General features: G+C 32.3%; 1 protein-coding gene and 1 pseudogene across 1 annotated transcript in view; one reads left to right on the top strand and one right to left on the bottom strand.

Annotated features, from left to right (window-relative positions):
- Galntl6 (polypeptide N-acetylgalactosaminyltransferase like 6) overlaps positions 1–21625 on the top strand; it is a 1042003-nt gene that overhangs the window by 260287 nt on the left and 760091 nt on the right. The window lies entirely within an intron of this gene.
- Positions 19703–20311, bottom strand: LOC144250159 (calcyclin-binding protein pseudogene; annotated as a pseudogene).

Raw genomic sequence — 21625 nt, 5'->3', positions numbered from 1 at the left:
TTTTCTTGATGGTATATTTCCCATAAGCAGTGACTTGTTTTTTGTTGTTTTTTTTTTTTCCTTTTCTGAATTGTCCTACTTCTGAGAACAGAAATAGACAGTGTTTTCTGCTTTATTCTAAACTTCTGGACTTTTTACTTGAAGAGCAATTTCCTGCATATATGAGATACCTAGATAATTTTTTGTAATGATCCCATCAAATCTTCCATCACAATAAAGTTATTTCCATGCTGGGTACATGGCCTTTATAAGAATTGTACTATGAAAGCACAGTGTGGGTTGTGTAAACAGTCTGTGAATATTGATTTCAATATTAAACTATTGTATTGCTTGATAATGCTACAGAAAATGTAATTTGCAATGTAGTCATATAAAGGCTAAAATAATGTGTGGGGTCATTTTTATTGTTCATTCATAACTCATATCAGTTTAAGGCTATAAAAGCTGTATTTTTCTCCATTAAAAAGCTTATCTCATTCTAACATTGCATTTCAGATTTATTTCAGTTCACTAATCATAGTAACAGAAATGCCATTTTATTCTAACACATTTTAGAAAGCTAAATGGACTCATTATTTGGTTATTATCAAGTTCTAATTCTGAATTCTGATGGGTTTTCATACAATGTGCCATAATACATTCAGAAACATAGGAGAGAGGGACATATTTAGAAAGAAGTAGTTTGGCTAATGTATTGGGTGGTTTATAACTGTTTTCTTGGCCAGTTGTGTTAATAGCTGAAAAAAAATCATAGAATCATCCATTTAACACTCAATTTTAGACTGTTGCTGTATTCTAGCCAGAGGGTCAGCAAACTTTTGCTGATTGAGGTCAGTCGATACTTTAGGCAGAACATAATGTCTCTGTTATGTGTACTCAACTCAGTCATTGTAACAAGAGCAGTTATAAACAATTAAATGGAAAGGTATTATTGTATTCCAACAAACTTTTATATACAAGATCAATCTGAAGTTATAGTGTGCCCATCTCTACTCTAGATAAGCACTTTTCAAACTTCAATGTCTATAAGTACCTCCTATAAAGATCCTCAATTAGTAGGTCTAGGGTGGAGCCTAAGAATTTTAATATGGGACATTTGGTCCAGTCAATATCCATGCTCTTCAACCAACCATATCTATGGATCTTCTCTTTAGGGAGTATAGCAGCTGAGACCCAGTAAAGAGCAGAAATTAGTTGTGTTAACAAAATTAATTTAATAAAAACTTATTAGCTAGGTGTCCATAAACTGAAAAGTAGTGAAGAACACACAGATATTGTGGGGGTCGGAACCACAGGAAGTTGCTTATTATTGTGGAAAATGAAGGGGAGGGAGTGGGTTAATTACAATTTAGAAACACAACAGAAGAATTCTGTGGAGCTCAAACATGGAGCTTTGGACAGAGAGTGCTCATTGGCTGGTGCTAGCACCTCAAAGCTCAGAGGAAGAGTCCAGGCATAGGAACCTATGTCCTGGGAGGGGAACACTTGTTTTCTCAGGCTGGTCTTTCTAATGGCAAATGACAAGGCTAAAAAAACCCCTGCAAACTCATCAACTGCTATAACTGAAATATACAGTCTCGAATGAGGCAAAGAAACATTTATTACCAGAAACAGGATGCAGAGGAAAAAAGAAAGGTCCAAATTCACAACAGTAGACAAAGAGGAGAGAGTAGAAGTTAAAAAATAATGTTATCACAAATTTAAAAGCCCACAGGTTTTTGAAGAGCCATTAAGAATTTAATCAAGAGAGAATTAGTGAATTGGAAGGTAAATCTGAGATATTACTTAGATTGAAGATATATTAAGAAATGGAAAATACATAAGAGATTAGGGAATAAACATTTCATAATCCACTATACATTTAAGATGGTTTCCAGAAGGAAGTAATAGTGAGAATTGATCAAGCTATAAAGCAACAATGATTGAAAACAGTGATATTAATGCTCAATTTGGATACCATGTGTCTTGAGTTTGATCCATAAGGTTAATAGCCACATATAGTATATAGTTTTGAAAAAAACCAAATTTTCCAAAATAAATGATACATACTAAAAATAATATGCCTAAATAGTGAGAGAATAGAATAATTCAAATGAGGCTTAGGAATATAGAATCCTTTATCTATAATTTACATTAAAATGATTATTTTATGCCAGGATTTAGGCCATGAGTCATTTCTTAGTTTCCTTATTTCGAATAAGATGAATTAAAATGCTTACATTTTCCATAATGGTTTCATTGATAAAATTGTCAAAATATTTCTAACTGCTAACTACATAAAAAGAAATTATGCAAAGAGATAGCATCCATGACACATTGGTTTCTAATAAAAAATTTCCTCTCTGCAATAGTTTTAAAATGACCAAAAGTAATTTTACAGAAAATATTTTAAAAGTTAACATGTAAAATTGACAAGCTGTTATTTTTGCACCTGAATTGGCAAGATAAATGTAAACCATGCCATATTTTCTCAGAAATGGTTAGGTTTTAAAATAAACGTATAATCATATAGCATTATTAATGTGAAAATCTCTGCAGCTTAATAGAAGAGAAATTGAAAATATGTAATAAGTTCTTTTAGTTTTCCTTGTTTAAAACAAATAATTCTCAAATAGAAAGATAATTAAGTTTAGAAAACTATTAACAACATAGAATTCTGTAAAAAGATGCTTTATTAGTAGCATAAGTAAATATTCTGCCACTGTCTGCCAGTATTTATATACTGTCTACCAACTCCTGTGGGTATACTTTATTTAATATTTAAAGTTGAAACAACATTGCTTATTTTATTTTAGGATCTTGGAGATGAGTAGATTGTCAGTTCTATCAAGTATTTTAATTCACTATAGGAACAAACATTTTTACCTTTGGGTATTTATCAAAGAAGATTTAAATTTTATGATGATAATATCTAAGTATTGGGGCATCATTTTAAAACAAAAAAAGAAAACCCTTTCTTTAACTGAAAAATTGTTCCAATCATAGTAAAAGTCTCAGCTGATTGATGTAAAAGATGAGAGTCACATTGAAAATAAAAGAACCAATAGTTACTTTTGATTCATTTTGTTTAAAACAGTTCTTTCCTCCTCATTTAACCATGTCATTCCCAATATATTTTTAATATTATATCAAGAATTTTTTTTTGTCTTTTAAAAAATGGTTTAAAATAGTTCAGTATCTACATTAGTTTATCATTTTAGTTTACCAAGTAAGAGGAAGTGCCTATTTTATTCAAATCTTCGGTCAACTAATCCAAAAGAAATTTTACAGAGGTCCAATATTATATTACATTTATTTCAGCCCTTGCTGTTGGTCTGGGATTCAATTATTATTTTGCCTTCAAATAAGACTTCTTCAAAGATCCAGAACCTCATCTCAAGGAATCTGTCAGGCTTCTTGGTATCAGTTACTTATATTTACTTCCATTTATGGATATCAATTTCTTCTCCATAGCTTCCAATTCTTCTAGCACTTTCCTTGTAGCATCTCTGAGTCCAAGTCTGAGCTGGTTTCTGGTAAATAATGGTCATTCAGTAAAGGCAGGTAGTACCTTATTCCAAAATTTCTCAGTTATCAGTAAGTTGTATTGGTTAATCTCATTAAGCTCTTTACTACTTAAGTCAAATAGTCTTATCACAACACTTACTCCATCTCACTGGGCACAGCCCATCTGTTGATGCTCAAAGTTCCCTATCAGAATGCCTCAAGTCACCTGCTCAGCTGGGTATTGGGACCACAAAAAGTATATACACTTTATATGCCACGGTCCCCCCGGGTTTCTTCATCTTTGTGGCTTCCACTCCCTTCCTTTATTCATACAAAATATCTGGTCTACTCCTCTCCCCTAATCTTTAGCATTTTGCTGACTGAGAGTGCTTAAGACTCCTTAGTTGTTTTTTGTTTGTTTGTTTGTTTTTTGGGTTTTTATTGTAGGAATTTGGGTTTAATTTAGTTTGTTTTCAAATTTAGTGAATTTATTTCATTTTGCTATGTTGGCTTCCAGAGGAGATGGTAAATTCCTTGGGGCTGCAGTTTGTCCTCCTGATGCCTTCCTAGAGTGCTGGTTACCACACAGTTAATTGTGTTCCCTAGATGCTTGGATTTATGCTTGCTTAACAGGTCAGCTGTGGAAAATCAACATCGGGTATTAAGATTGAGGGATAAGTATCATTTATCTTATGGCACAGAGTCAATGGAATAGTGAGCCTGTTTTGCAGAACAAACCTCTTATGAAACAGTTTGTATTATTCTTTGGAGTATTAATTATTGAAAACATTTATTTTGTGAGGTACAGAAAAAAAGGAAAACAAAAAGATGCTTTTAAGTGAAAAACCCCAAAATCTTGGAACAGATATTTTATTTTGATCCAAATGCATAGAAGATTAACATGGCCCATCTGGTTATAGAAAAACAAACAAACAGTTTCTTCATTAAGTTTGAAACTTTGAGATAGCCAGGATTTTCTTTATCCCTGACAGTCTGTGTAATACCACATGGTGATATCTCATTGCCTTGACTGAGATAGGATTTCCTTTTCATTGCCGAAAAGGACTTTTAAAACTTTTCATTCAATCATATCATTGTCATATATTTTTTGGATTTTTTTTGAATATGATCTTTTTTTAATTTTCAAAATGATTAATAAGTTGCGTTTGTATCACCAAAATCATCATGCTTGCCAAAGCATTTGCACCAATTTTTAGTTTAGGCTCATTCTCATTTCCTCAATAGGCGGATTTTGTTGTTGCCTTTGTTGTTCATTTCAGAGACCTTTAATTTGTGTAGTGGGGTGAATGCATGCATGCATGTACAAGCCTATCACTATATGCATGATTTTTCCTTCCTCCCTTACCACTTGCTAAAATACAATTTATTATTTTATGGTGAATTTGTCTTATTAACAAGGCAAAAGGCCATATTGATCTTTTTACTGCATCTAAGCCATATTCTCCGGGTAAATTATATTTAAAACTTTTAGTATGATTATGTATGCAGTGTTTGATTAATTAAATTCCATAGTTTTAATTCTGCAAATATTTCAACAAATTTGACACAAGCACCTTAAAATAGGTTGTATATAATAATCTAGAGCTCATATATATATATATATGTATTATTATGTATTAATATTATTATAATATAATTATATACTTATACATTTATATTATATATTATACAATTATGCCATGTATTTTTTTTACTATATTTAAGTTTTTATAGATGCTCCAAATTGGGACAATAGGACAAAGTGAGTTAAGGAAGCTGAATCTCCAAAAAAGTTTGTTTAGGGCTATAACAGAAAAGCCTAGCTGGGTGCCATGGCAAGTGCCTGTAATCCCAGCAGCTCAGGAGGCTGAGGCAGGAGGATCTCAAGTTCAAAGCCACACTCAGCAAGAATGAGGCACTAAGCAACTCAGTGAAACCTTGTCTCTAAATATGAAATACAAAAAAAAAAAAAATAGGGCTGGAAATGTGGCTCAGTGATTGAGTGCCCCTGAGTTCAATCCCCTATACCCAAAGGGGGGAAAAAGCAATAAAAAGCCTACTTTTATCAACCTATCACTTGTGATTTTTCCATCTGACCCTTTAGAGATCTTCTGTATTCTGAATTTATTCTTAATTAAATTTCAAATATCATGTCAGCAGCTCTAAAATATAACTGACTTCATTTAAAAGCATTGAGATGGCAGTATCTACTTAGTGTATGCCTCAATTCACCTCTCTTATAAACGCATGATAGAAACTGCTTACATGATTTCCCACAGAAAATTGCAAATGAATGACTTAATTGAGAAATGCATGTTCAAGTGAATGATGAACGAAGAAAATAGGAGAAAGCATATTAATGTGCATTTCCCCTTAACATTTTCAGCAATTCTGAGCTGTCTACTAGATTGCCAGTTTAGCACAGCAATGTACCCAATAGATAAGACAACCTGAACTCCAGTTTTTCTCCTAAAACTATACAGATAGATAACTTGGGAATTGAGGAAGATAATGAGGTCATGATTTATGATTTATGAATAGAGGCTCCATAGATTTGGATTTTGTTCATTAGTATAAAGCCACTTACACAGTTGCACATTTCAAGTTGTCCCATTTATGTAGAAAATTAGATGATTGGGACTTGGAGTAGGAAATAGATTACTTGTTGCCAATTCAACACATTCATTGAGCATTTACAATGAATGAGGAAAAGTCGTCAAAGCATGGCCTGCTGTCAAGTCTTCTGCTATGTACTGATGCTTCATCATTTATAAGACATTCATTATTGAAAAGGGCCTTTCTAAGTTAGGATGAATTGGAATTTGGGTATGCTGAATTTTAAATATATGATATTTTTAAGAAAAATTGTAATTTGGAGTATGGGGTTAGAGTGATTAGTCCAAGATTGACTAGCTATATTAGCCAAGATAAACTAGTGAATATTACCCATATGTGAGTGAAATATACAGTAAAATTTATTTTTGACTCATAAAGCAGATCATAGATATTCCTACAACTATTCTCAAAACATCATATAGTACAAACATCTCTTTCATCTTATGGGCTTTGAATCTTCTCATTGTGACCAGGTAATAAGACGAGGAGGGGGGATCACATGCACAGTATGCTTGAGGTTCACATTTGCTCTTCTTCTATGTTAAGAAATGACCACACCTAATCACAAAGAGGACTCAGAAATGTAGTCCAAGTGTGTGCCTAGACATTTAACAAAGACTGAGGTTATCTGTCATTTGAACTCTGTGGACTTTTCCAATTTTACCATCCACTGCTTCTCAGCAGACTTCTAAGTGCATGCCATTCTGAGAAGAAAACATGGATGTTGGAGGGGTTTAATAACTAATTCACAAAGATTTTCAACTGCACTTACAGCTTACTTATTTTTTAAATTTTTTCTTTTAGGATATACATGACAATAGAGTATATGTTGACATATTTTACATACACGGAGTAGAACTTATTCTAATTAGGATCCCATTCTTGTGGTTGTTCATGATGTGCAGATTCACTCCTAGTGTATTCTTACGTGACTCTAGGAAAGTTATAGCTTACTTACTTATAAATTTGCTTTTATTTTTAAACCTATTGATTTTATGTTTGGAAAACTTTCTGAGGCAATTGTGTATTCTTGAAAACAAAAATATCATTTGAACAGAACACCAAGGTGCCTTAAAATCACAATGTGCCCAGCCTGGGTACTGGTCTAGATTCATACTCATGTCACTGATGACCCATCCAGAATCTCCACACTTAACTCTGTACTTGTGAAAGGGGGAGGGAGGAAGAACTGTTATACAACCTTTGCTCTTGAGTTTAAATTAAATCAATTACAAATTCTTCTGTAAATTAGGGTCAACAGACTCCCACCAATTTATAGCTATCATCCTTCTGTGCTTCAACTGACTTTTGCAATTATTTCACAGTTTTGCATGTGTAGACATTTTCTGACATAGATTTTGAAAATATCAAGTTTTTCTTAGACAATGGGTCACTCATATAAAGTTGTTCTAACGGCACAGGTAATTTACAAAGAAACTAAAAAACACAATTTCTGAACTCAAGAAGCAAATTGGAGTACAAATAAGAGATCACAAATTGGAGTACAAAAAAAGAGTAAATATATAATAATAGTTAATATGTGAGAAAGTTCAAATTTGATCAAGCACCCTGAATACCTACCCATTCAACCATATTTTTAATAATACATGGATTTGCATTTACTTTATGGTAAAATAATATTTTAAAGGACCAAAGGAAATTTAATATAATTAGACTTTCCAATGCCTTATTCTCCTTTTCCAATGAATCATCTTTGGAGCCTTTCCCTAGATGTGCACAGTACAGCAGGGGATCAAAAAGGGAGGCAAAAAAAACCTCAACTGAAAAAAAAATTGTATGAAGATTTATATAATTAAAAAGTAAGGGGTGGCAATTTAGGAGAAGTATAAGAAAATGTACTAAAATGAGAATTAAAATATTATTTTTTTCAGGAGAGGGATTCCCTTTGGCCTGTTATGTAGGCAATTGGGTAATAAAACGACCTCTAGAGCCAGACAACCTGATTTCTAATCCTGACATTTTGCTGTGTGACTTTGTAAGATGAATCTAATCTTTCTAAATGTTAGTTTTCTTATATCTGAAATCAAGTTATTTACAGTATTTTCCTCTTTGGATTATTTAGAATAATATAGGAATATATATAAAAAACAGTAATAGAAGTTGTTGTTAACAATAGAATAATAAATTATCCTTGATTTGAATAGCCCTTTAAATTATCCTTGATTTGAATAGCCCTTAAAACTGATCTAAGCCTTTACTATCTCCTCAAGACTTCTGGTATAGCATCAAAGGTATTGAAAGTGTTTATCCAAGAAGGATAGGAAGGTAGTAATTGCTATTGTAGAGCAGAAGTCCTGTGTGTGATAATAAGGGTTGCTCTGTTTTTGAGGTAATATAGCCAAATAAAAGTAAAAATGAGAAGTGAATTGAGTGATTAGGTATATGGACAAATTGACCAAAAGGTTAATAATGCTTTTCTTATTCAGTGAGGATCCTATAGGACAAGCAAATATTGTTAGATGTGCAGCTTTTATATAAAAAAGTCATTGAAAAGGAATACATTCAATTTTTCTCCATTTAGAATGATGTTGGCCTTAGGCTTATCATAGATAGCTTTAAAATATTGAGGTCTGTTCCTACTAACCCTAGTTTTTCTAGTGTTTTAAACATGATGTGGTGCTGTATTTTGTCAAATGCTTTTTCTGCATCTATTGAGATGATCATGTGATTCTTGTATTTAAGTCTATTGATGTGATGATGAATTACATTTATTGATTTCCATATATTGAAACAACTTTGCATCCCTGGGATGAACCTCACTTGATTGTGGTACACTATCTTTTTAATATGTTTTTGTATGCAATTTGCAGTATTGAGAATTTTTACATCTATTTTCATCAGGAATATTGTTCTAAAGTTTTCTTAATGTGTCTCTGGTTTTGATATCAGAATGATACTAGCCTCATAGCATGAGTTTAGAAAAGTTCCCTCCTTTTCAACTTCATGAAATAATTTAAGGAATATTGGTGTTAATTCTTCTTTGAAGGTCTTCTAGAACTCAGCTGAGAATCCGCCTGGTCCTAGAGTTTTCTTAATTGGTAGGCTTTTGATCACGTCTTCTATTTCATTGAAATTAATCTGTTTAAATTGTGTATGTCCTCTTGATTCAGTTTGGGTAGACCATATGTACCAAGAAATTTGTCAATATCTTTGAGATTTTCTGTCTTATTGGAGTATAAAGTTTCAAAATAGTTTCTAATTATTTTCTGCATTTCAATAGTGTCTATTGTGATATTTCCTTTTTCATCATGAATCATAGTAATCTGAGTTTTCTCTCACTTTCTCATGGCTACCGTGGCTAAGGGTTTATCAATTTTATTTATTGTTCCAAAGAACCAACTTTTTGTTTTGTCAGTTTTTTAAATTGTTTTTTGTTTATTTCAATTTCATTAATTTCTGCTCTGATTTTAATTATTTCCTGTCTTCCACTACTTTTGGTGTTGATTTGTTCTTCTTTTTCTAGGGCTTTGAGATACAATATTAGGTGATTTATTTTTTGACTTTTTATTCTTTATTTAATAAATGAGCTTAATGAAATGAACTTTCCTCTTAGCACTGCCTTCATAGTATCCCAGAAATTTTGATATGTTGTATCGTTGTTCTCTTTTACCTCTAAGAATATTTTTATGTCTCTTCCCTGATATCTTGTGTTATCCATTATTCATTAAATAGCATATTATTTAGTCTCCAGGTATTGGAGTAGCTTATTTTTTTTATTTTATCATTTGTTTCTAATTTCATTCCATTACAATATGTTAGAATGTAGGGTAATATCTCTAATTTTTTTGTGTTTGCTAAGAGTTGTTTTGTGTCATAAGATATGGTCTATTTTAGAGAAGGATCCATATGCTCCTGAGAAGAAAATGTATTTGTTCATTCATGGATAAAATATTCTCTCTCTCTCTCTCTCTCTCTCTCTCTCTCTCTCTCTATATATATATATATATATATATATATATATATATATATATTCCAAATTATTAATTCTATTATTGAGTTCTATAGTTTCTTTCTTTAGATTTTGTTTGGAAGACCTATACACTAGTGAGAGAGCTTTGATAAAATCACCCAGTATTAATATGTTGTGGTCTATTTGATTCTTGAAATTGAGAAAGGTTTCTTTGATGTATCTAGATGCTCCATTGTTTGGGGCATAAATATTTATGATTGTTATGTCTTGTTGATGTATAATTCCCTTAAGCAGTGTGAAATGTCCTTCTTTGTCTCTTCTAACTTAGGCTTGAAATTCACTTTATCTGATATGTGTATGGAAATCCCTGCTTGTTTACACAATCCATGTGAGTGATATATTTTTTCCCAACCTTTCACATTCAGTCTGTGAGGTGAGTCTCTTGGAGACAGCATATTGTTGGGTCTTGTTTTTTAATCCAATATGCCAGTCTATGTCTTTTGATTGATGAGTTTAGGCCATTAACATTCAGGGTTATTATTGAGATGTGATTTGTAATCCTGTTCATTTTGGCTTATTTATGAAATCAACTTGACTTTATTTCTCCTTTGATTGTCTTTAGTGTAGTACCTCCCTTTGCTGGTTTTCACTTTTTTTTCCTATTCCTCCTCATAAAATATTTTACTGAAAATGTTGGCAGTGCAGGCTTTCTAGTTCCGAATTTTTAAAACTTTTGTTTATCATGAAAGGTTATTATTATATCTTCAAATATGAAGCTTAATTTTTCTGGATATAAAATTATTGGTTGGCATCCATTTTCTCTCAGAGATTGGTAGATGTTGTTCTAGGACGTCCTGGCTTTGAGGGTTTGGGTTGAGAGATCAGCTGTCATCTAGATTAGTCTCCCTCTAAATGTTACCTCTTGTTTTTCCCTGGCAGCATTTAAAATTCTCTACTTATTTTGTATGTTCAAATTTTTCATTATAATGTGCCTTGGTGTGGGTCTGTTATAATTCTGTACTTTTGGGGTTCTATAAGCCTCTCATATTTGATGTTACATTTCATTCTTTAGTTTTGGGAAACTCTCTGATATTATTTCATTTAAAATGTTGTGCATTCCTTTTATTTGTGTCTCTGTGCCTTCATCTATTCCAATAAATCTTGAATTTGGTCTTTTCATATTATCCAATAATTCTTGGAATTTCTGTTCACTGTTTCTTACCATCTTCTCTGCATGTTCAATTTTATTTTTAAAATTATATATTTTGTCTTTGTGGCCTGAGGTTCTTTCTTCCAAGTGGTCTAGTCTGTCAGTGATATTGAATTTAAGGATGCCCTCTATCACCACTTCTATTCAACATACCCCTGGAAACTCTAGCCAGAGCAATTAGACAGATGAAAAAATTAAAGGGATATAAATAGGACAAGAAAAACTCAAACTATCACTATTTGCCAATGAAGTAGTTCTATATTTAGAAGATCCAAAAAATTCTACTGGAAAACTTCTACAACTAATAAATGAACAGAAAAGTGGCAGTATATAAAATCAATACCAAGATATCAAATGTATTCCTATACATCAGTGATAAATCCACTGAAAGATCAATTAGAAAAACTACCTCATTTACAATAGTCTCAAAAACAAAACAACAACAATAAAAAACTTATAAACCAATCTAACAAAAGAGGTAAAAGACCTCTACAATAAAAAGTACAGAATCCTAATGAAAGAAATGGAAGAAGATTTTAGAAGATGGAAAGCTCTCCCATGCTTTTGGATAGGCAGAATTAACATTGTCACAATGGTCATATTACCAAAAGTGTTATACAGATTTAATGCAATTCCTAGAAAAAGCCTAATGACATTTTTTATAGAAATAGAAAAATCAATCATGAAATTTATTTGTAAAAATAAGAGACCCAGAATAGCCAAAAAAAAAAAAAAAACAACAGCAAGAAGAATGAAAAAGGAGGCATCCCAATAGCAGAACTTAAACTATAGTACAGAGCCATAGTAACAAAAATGGCTTGGTATTGGCAAGAAAACCAATGGTCCAGAATAGAAGACACAGAGACAAACCCACATAAATATGGTTATCTAATACTAGACAAAGGAGCCAAAAGCATTCATTGGAGAAAAGATAACCTCTTCAACAAATGATACTGGAAAAACTGGAGACCCATATGTACCAAAATAAAATTATACACCTGTCTCTCACCCTGCACAAAACAACTCAAAATGGATCAAAGACTAGGCACTAGAACAGAGACCCTGCACCTAATAGAAGAAAAAGTAGGTCCAGATCTTCACCATGTCAACCTAGGAACTGACTTCCTTAACAAGAGTCCTAAAGTACAAGAAGTAAAATTAAGAATCAAAAAATAGGGTGGATTCAAACTAAAAAGCTTCTTCTCAGCAAAGAAAACAATTCATAACAGGAAGAGAAAGCCTACAAAATAGGTGAAAATCTTTACCACATGCATCTCAGATAGAGCATTAATCTTCAGGAATATAAAAAACTCAAAAAATCTCAACACCAAAAAAAAAAAAAACAATCAAAAAATGGGCTAAGGAACTGGACACTTTCACAGAAGAAATGTAATTGATCAGCAAATATATGAAAAATCATTCAACATCTCTGGCAAATAGAGAAATGGAAATCAAAACTACTGTAAGATTTCATCTCACTCCAATCAGAATGGCATTCATCACCACCAGCAATACTCATGTATTGCTAGTGGAAATGCAAATTGGTAAAATCGTTATGTAAAGGAGTAAGAAGAGTCTTTGGAAAATTTGGAATGGAACCACTATTGACCCAGCTATCCCACTCCTTGGTTTATACCCAAAGAACTTAACATCAGCATACTACAGTGACACAGCCACCTCAATGTTTATGATAGCTCAATTCACAATAGCCAAACTATGGAACCAACCTAGATGCCCTTAAACAGATGAATGGAAAAAAGAAAATGTGGTATATATACACAGTAGAATATTACTCAGCCTTAAAGAAGAATGAATTTATGGCATTTTGCAGGTAAATGGGTGGAGCTAGAGAATATCATGATAAGTGAAATAAGCCAATTCCAAAACAACAAAGACTGGATGTTTCTCTGATATGCATATGCTACTTCACAATGGGGTTGGAGGTGGCTAGGAAAAAATGGAGGTACTTTGGAATAGGCATAGGGGAATGAAGGGAGGGGAGGGGTATGTGGTAGAAAAGATAAAAGAAAGAAGCATACATTGTTACCCTATGTACATATATGATTACATGACTGGTGTGACTCTACATCATGTAAAACCAGAAGAATGAGAAGTTATACTGTATTTATGTATGATGTGTCATGAATAATTAGAAAAAAATTAAAAAGACATTGAAATTATATTAAATCGTATGATTAAACAGAAATACATCCTGATGTATTTTCTCTATCTCTCATTCTCTCATGTACCCATAAACATCCATGTTTAAACTATTGCTTCTCTTTCATATTTAAACTGTATACATTTTAAATACTGAAACACTCATCTTAATTTTGTAAGTTTGCTACTAACTCTGCTTTTCTTTAAAAAAAAATGTTGAAAATTTTTTAAAAGACAGCCATACCAATTCCTATTTTAAAAATAAGAAAGCAACCTCAGATGTGTTGAGGACCTTATAATGGCTACTCTCTACCTTCATATAGGAAAGAATTTAAGTGCCTAATATTTGCCTATATATTCTGTACCCAGAGGCATACAGAAATTTCAATTAAATAACATTTTATTGAACACTGATGGTAAGATAAATGTTACAGTTCAGTTTCTCACTTTATAATTTAAACAGACCTCACATCATTTAAGTTAATGGATTTTACTTCCTTTTTAACTGATTAACTTGGAAATATTTGACATTTCAGACTGGATACAGCACCTTGTAAAATTGGTCCAAATATATATCCCATTAAAAACTTCTTTCAATTGCATAAAGAAAACATGCTTTGCTCTCCAGAAAATAATCAGGTGGCCTCTTTACCCACCTCTGGATCTGGGCCAACTACCCTAAATAGGTCTCCCCTGAGACAGTTCATGCACTGAAGAGCACTCTGTGCTGAACCTTTTTTGAGGGCACTGGGGTGGCCTATTCCCCTACACAATCTATAGAAACTGACAGACATCCTCTACCTGCAGCTGGGTATACCACACCCAGAACTACTGGCAAACCCACCGTAAAAAAGCTGCATCCTAGAAGCAGAAGAATCCTAAGACCCTTCCAGGCTAAGTTCAGATACCTGCAGACATTGCCTTGATTACAGCCAAAGCCACAAGAACACTACTCTGAGGTTACAGAACACAAAACAGCATGGTACTGGGATAAAACAGACACATATACCACAGGAACAGAATGGAGAACCCAGAAATGAATCCACATATTTATAGTCAGTTAGTTTCCAGCAAAGAACAAATGTTGGAGAAAATCTCTTCAGTAAGTAGTCCTGGAAAAATTGGGTATCCATATGCAGAAGAAACAAAGGAGACCCCTATCTCTAACCATAGACAAAATTTAACTCAGAGTGAATTAAACAGTTAAAAGTAAAACCTAAGAGTATGAAACTACTGGAAAAAATCATAGGGGAAATATTTTTGAACAATGGTCTGGACAATTTTTTTATACGGCCCCCCAAACACAAGAAACAAAATTAAAATTGGCAAATTTGATGAGGTTACATTAAACTGTTTCTCACAGCAAAGGAAACAATTAACAAAGCAAAGAGACAATGTACAGAATGCAGGAATATATTTGCAAACTATTCATCCAACAAGGGATTAATTTGCAGAATACATAGGGAACTCAAACAACTCAACAGCAAAACCCCCAAATAATCTCATTTAAAAATGGGTAAATGACCTGGATAGACATTTCTCAAAAGAGGATATACAAAAAAAAAAAAAACAACAAATATATAAAAACATGCTTAACATCAATAATCAGCAGGGAAATGCAAATCATAATCACAGTGAGCTCAGTTAGAATCAACTCTTGTTAGAATGGTTACTATTAAAATATAATACATAACATGCTGGTGAGGATGTGGAACAAAAGAGGCAATCATCATAGTAGCCAGAAATGTAAAGTAGTACAGCCATTATGGAAACAATATAGAGGTTTCTGGGGAAAAACAAAACAAAACAAAACAAACTAAAAGCAGCATTACCATATAATGCAGATATGCCAATACTAACTATATGTCCAAAAGAATTGAAATCAGTATGTCCAAGAGAAATTTTTACTCACACATTATCACAGCACTATTCCCAATAGCCCAAATGTGAAGCCAACTGAGGGATTCATCAACAAATGAAAGGATAAAGAGAATGTGGTGTATGTATATACATAATGGAATATGATTCATTATAAAGAAATACAATTCTGACATCTGCAGCTACATGGGTGTAAACATAGCATGTTATGTTGAGTGAAATAAGACAAACACAGAAAGACAAATACTTCATGTTCTCACTTGTATGTAGAAGCAAAAGCATGGACATCAAAGTAGAGAGTACTTTAGTGGTTACTGCATTCTGGGAACCTTGTGAGGTTGGGTGGGAAGAGAGAGGAAGGCTAACTCCATGGGAATGCAGTTGGATAGGAAGACTAATATTTATTGTACTAAAGCACAATAGGATAACTATGGTTGACAATAAGTAAGTGACTATTTCAAAAGAGCTACAGAGAGGATTTTGAGAAATGATGAATGTATTATAGGATATGTATGCCATTACCCTTACCTAATAATTAAATGTTGTATGTATGTATTGAAATATCATACTATGCCCTATAAATAGCCTATAAATGCATGCAATTACTATGTGTCAATAAAAATAAAATGTATTAAAAGAGAAAAGGATGCAATTATTTTTGTTCCTGTGTTCTTACATATCAGCCACTTATTGGCTATATATGGTACTCAATTTCTTAAAACATTTTGGGCATTAGTCTCCTCATATGCAAAAATAATACAATGGGATCTATATATTCTCAGTGATTCCCTCCAACCTCAAAAGTTTATAACAATATTTATTTTCTCTATGACCTTGAAAGTGATCTAAAGTGCAGAAAATTATTAAAATATTTTTATTCCCCAAAGATCCATCATTATTACCTCATATTTTAATGGTAATATGCCTGTTAATTTTTTAAAATATTGAGTTTGCATATTATTTTATAATTATAGATAAATATTATGATCATAAGGAATATTTGAACATAATTATTATGTATAGTTCTGTATACATACATTATGTAAGGTAAAAGATTATAAAATGAGTAAAAACCTTTTCATAATAGTTTTAGTCATTTCTACTAATTAATATACTTACTAAAATTACCAATCATGAAATGAGTCATAGTACAGTTTCTAGTATACAAATCAACAAAGAACCCTCCTCAAGCAATCAAAAGTAAATAACCTTTCCATGAAAAATAAAGTTTATTTTATTCTTACTTTTTTCCATTAGCCATAAAATTGACTTTGTTTTCTTTCTGGGTTGACTAATTCCAACATTTGCCATTTTCATAGTCATGAGATTTTACTATGAATGGTTAGCAGCAGTCTTTATTTGATCCATTTATATTCTCATTCACAGAGAGCTTGTAGACTTAAATGCCAGGGAGTTGAAATGGGAAGCGATATTTCATATATATCATTTGTGAATTCTACTATTTTCATTACTGACATATATTAGGAATAATTCTTAAAACGGTTTATGAGATCTGCATTTAGATTTTTTTCTTCATAGCTTTGTAAAAGGAAGAAATTGACTCGGAGAAAAAAATAATAATTTTACTTTTTAATTCTATTTTGAATCTGTGGACCACACTTTACACTCTAAATAAATGCAGGGGAATTTTATTTAAGAACCCTATGAACAATGCTGTATGTAAATTTAATATCACACAGGTACATAATATTGAAATATTTCAAAGGCTTCTTCTGCCTCTCCTCAAATGTCAGAAAAATTGACTGAAATTTCCTTTACAGGTGTTTTCCCTAAGCCTTACAATGATCTATATTTAGGGAAGAAATCAGGAAAATAAAATTCAGTGGGCCTGAAGGAAGAGGATTTATAGAATGAATGGCCCACTTGAATCAAATGTATGGAAGATGATATGTCATGAGCTTTGTAATGTTTTGAACAACCAATAAAAAAAAGAATGAATGGCACATGCATCCCTCTTAGTAAAGATTCATCAAATAGAATTAAATCACATGTACATACAAAAGTATAATCATGTAGATGTCAGGTAGGTAAGAGAGCGCTAGATCAACTGTGTCCTCAGAAACTTGAGCTCTTTCTCTGAACTTCCCTCCTAGTTTAATGAGAATCTACTCATTTGGATTGATGATAACTTTGTGCTGCTGCAAAAGCAAAGAGGCAGGTGCAAGTTATGAAAGGATCTGGTCTTTGAAATCACTATGCCTTAGAAACTAGGAAGCCCAGTGATTGTGCAGTGGATTGAATTGTTTCTCTTTAGGCTACCAAATAGCCAGCCAGCTGCATTTTGTACAGAGAAGTGATTACTGAAAGCCTTGGCAACTGGGAAAAAGCCAACCTGCAGTGATTTGGGGGTGTTGCCATGAGCACAGGAGCTGCTGCAGAATCCTGATACAGATGATTACATATTTTTGCAATATTATGTTGATGAGATAGATTCTAAGAGCATTTGAGAATATCTGCTTTAACTGCACAAACCATTCTGAAGCCTCCCAAATGAACTGAATTATGACTGGTTGAGAAAGTTATGACTTTTCCAATTCAGTTCTCTTTATATTTGATTTGTAAGATGAAGCCAAATGATATATTCTTCACATTACTATGAATTACATAGATCCACAAGAATATTCACATCACTTTCTGAATGCTTTATCATTCTTGATATTTTGGGTGTTATATGTTATTTTATTATTCCACTTTGCCTGCCTAGCAGTTGCATTTCATTTTATTGAAGTTCATTAGTCTAATGCTTTTCTTTATTTTTCTTTTTTTTTACCAGCCATCTCAGAGTCAAATTTTGTGCCTAATTGTATTAATTAACATAGGCTGATTTCCTACATTATAAATTATGTTATCTTTCTTTCTAATTACCTGCATTATTTTATAATTAATCTAAGTTGCCTCTATTTTTTTCATAAAACAGCAATTTTACAAATTATTTCTTCTTCTAATAAAGTTATTGAATGAAATTCTCAGAACAATAAACTATTCTCTATCATATATATTTTTAAATAGTCTCTTGTCTGTGAATGAAGAGATATATGAATTGTCAGTATTATTAACACTGAATTGAAACAAAAACATAACAGACCAAATAAACTTAAAATTTAATGTTGTTTAGTGAAAACTAGCTTGATATATTTTTGATATATTAAGAAGGTTAGGGTTAGTGTTATTTGACTTTTTTGAACAGGTGGAGAAAGGACATATAAGAAGTTTGGAAAGTCAACTTTGGGTAAAAACATATACACATGATGAGATATGGTGACTTGAATTTATTTTTTGGTTAGTGATTGCTTACTGGTTATGCCCTTGAAAACTTTAGAATGTTCCCTTTTACTATAAAAAGACATTTAAAACACTTGGATTTTTGTTATTGATATTGTTGTTTGAAGAAAAACCATAACTTTTAAACAAATGCATATATCACTCAATTGTCAATCTCTTACTAGCATTTGGCAAATACTTAAGTGTTTACACATTTCTAAAATTTCAAACTGTTGAATAACCCGAAGCTTGCTGTAATTCGGTTAGAGATAAAATGATGTCTCACAGATAGGGGAGCAAAATAGCTGGTGTGTCATCTTCACAGACCTTTGGGTGAGATGCAATGAAGGTAATCACAAATCCAGAATTATATTATCATTTGTGGAATATCATTGTTCAGACTTGAAATTGTCAAGAATGCATATTAAAAGTTGGGCAGTCTGTAGTGTGGCTTTCTTCTCACGTGCTGAAAAAGAGCATGTCATCCTTTCCAGTCAAATTTGAAAATTTCATAAAGTATATTCCTTTATAGGATCAGATTCTGTTCTTTTAGAATTAGATTGTGTTCATCTCATAGGAAGCAACTACTCTATTTTCACCATAAATATATTGAGACCTATTTTTTCAAAAACCATTTCTGAGACTCAATTTTTAAAACAATTTGTCATTCTGTTTACTTAGACAAGTTACATTTCCTTACTATGATGGCAGTGTCTTAAATTACCTTTTTTTCTTACTTTTTTGGTACAGGTTGAATCCGGGGGCAATTTACCACTGAGCTACATCCCCAAATCTTTTTAATTTTTTTTTTTTTTTTAAATTTTGAGACAGGGTCCTGTTTAAGTTATTTAGGGTCTTGCAAAGTAATTGAGGCTGGACTTGAACTTGTGATTCTTCTGCCTCCATCTCCCAAACATTGTCCTTTTCTAGTGAGCTTCCTTAAAATTTTCTTATTGTACTATATAAATATATGTATATGTATATATATATATATATATATATATATATACATTTTAATAAGCACATTTTATTTAAATAAATCCTCCAGTAAAGGAGAATTTACTGCCTTTACTGTGTAAATAGTTATGTCAAATTTATATGTGCAGCTCTCCAACATTCCCCTATTGGAAACATCCATATTTCCACATCACAGTCCCCAAAAGACTTAAATGTCTCAAAATTCTGTATCTCCTTTGGCTTGCTTCTCTCTTGATTCCACCCAGGCTTTATTAGTGGTTCGCTTCATATCATCATCTCCATCTTCATAAATTTTCTTTAGAACATTCATTAATCCCTCACTAGGATCTGTTTTGGTGTCATATGAAGGCTTTTCTTTCTCTTTGCATTCTTTTTCAACCTGAGTCAAGTACTTCCCACTGTGTGTTTTCTGCTTTCTTTCTACATAAGATGAGAACTGTATCGGTCTTAACTTTTTTTGAACTGCCTTCTACAGAGATGGGTTTCAAGAGATTCTTCACAATCATGGAGTAACTCTTCCCATTTAGATTCTTTACCAAAAGATCAAATGACCTCTCTGTGAAATGAACCTGCACATTCTCGGCGGGAACTTGATGAACTCCCGATAAAGTGATATAGATTTTCACAAACTTATCTGATTGAACCCATCCATAATTACTGATTTTCACGGTAGATCCTGTTGTGATGGGAGCAACCACAGCAGCTGGCTTTTCATTGTCAAGAAGTTCTGGTTTCTTCTATGATTTCTGTTGCATCTTGTTCTTTATTTCTGTCTCAATCTTGGTTTTTTTTTTTTTTTCTTTCTGCTGTAAGGGCATCACATACTCTTTTCCTAGTGGTCTTTTCCAGCAACACCTTTACCTCTTCTAGATCATTCTGCAGTTCCAAGTTTACAGTGTGCTTTCTCTGCCTGGAATGCTCTTCCTCTAGATCTTCACTCTGTTAAGGTCTCTTAATAGTGACAATTGGGGGGCTTTTCACATATATTTGGTGTACTTTCTACTCAAATTATAAACTTTCTACCAAATTATAAACTCTGGTAATGCAATGTTAATTGTAGTGTATGTACTCTGAAGATACTTAGTACAAATTTCTGCACTCACAATTTCAAAAGGTTTTATATTAATTTGCTAAGTCACAATAAGAGTAATCTCAGAAAATGATTTTATTTCTTTACCCTTGATTGTTCCCATATCTAAAATTACCTAGCTTTTCAACAGCTACATGTCACAGGAAAATAAGTCATCAGAAAGGTCACATTTTATCTTTAGGCTCCATTTTGCAAAAATGAGTTTGAAAAATACAGTACACTGGGGAGCAGATATAGGTATTTTGTTAAATTACACAGATATTTACTATACAATTAAATCAGTCTCACAGATAATACCAGGAACTTTGCAAAGTCTTGTTTATTTTATTTAATGAACATTTATGCAGATGTATCTCAAAGATAATGCAGACTCAGTCCTAGATCAATGCAATAAAGATGGCATCACAATAGTGAGTCATATGGAGTATATTGGTTTTCCAGTGCATATAAATTTACCTTTAGCTATATTAACTCTAAGTTTGCAGTATCTTTATGTGTACAAAAGTTCATAAAACAAGAACGTATTAATTAAAAATACTTTGTTGACAGAAAAATGCTATCATTTGTACTATTGGAAATGGCACTGACAGATTTGATCAAAGCAGAATGACCACAAACCTTCAGTTTATGTAAAACACAATCAATAGCTACAATCAACACCTAATAAAACAAGATATGCTGGTATAACAGTTACTTTGTAACATTTGTACTAATGACTTTATAAATATCAACTCATTTAAACTGTTAGAACCCTTGGACAAGTTATCATTATTTTCTCCACCTTTCAGGTAAGAATACTGAATCCAAAAGAGGTTAAAACATTTTCTCAAGACCACACAATTAATAAGTAGCAAGTACAGGTTCAAGTTGAGAAAATCTGCCTACAGAATTTAGGCTCTCAGCTACTGTACTCAGTCTAACTCTTTAATCCTCTGTCAAAAGCCTGCATTCAAATTTTACATTTATTCATTAGATTGAATATTTAATGAGTAAG

Source organism: Urocitellus parryii, chromosome 14 (assembly GCF_045843805.1).
Source record: "Urocitellus parryii isolate mUroPar1 chromosome 14, mUroPar1.hap1, whole genome shotgun sequence".
Taxonomy (NCBI): domain Eukaryota; kingdom Metazoa; phylum Chordata; class Mammalia; order Rodentia; family Sciuridae; genus Urocitellus; species Urocitellus parryii.
This window is presented reverse-complemented; position numbering and strand designations above follow the sequence as displayed.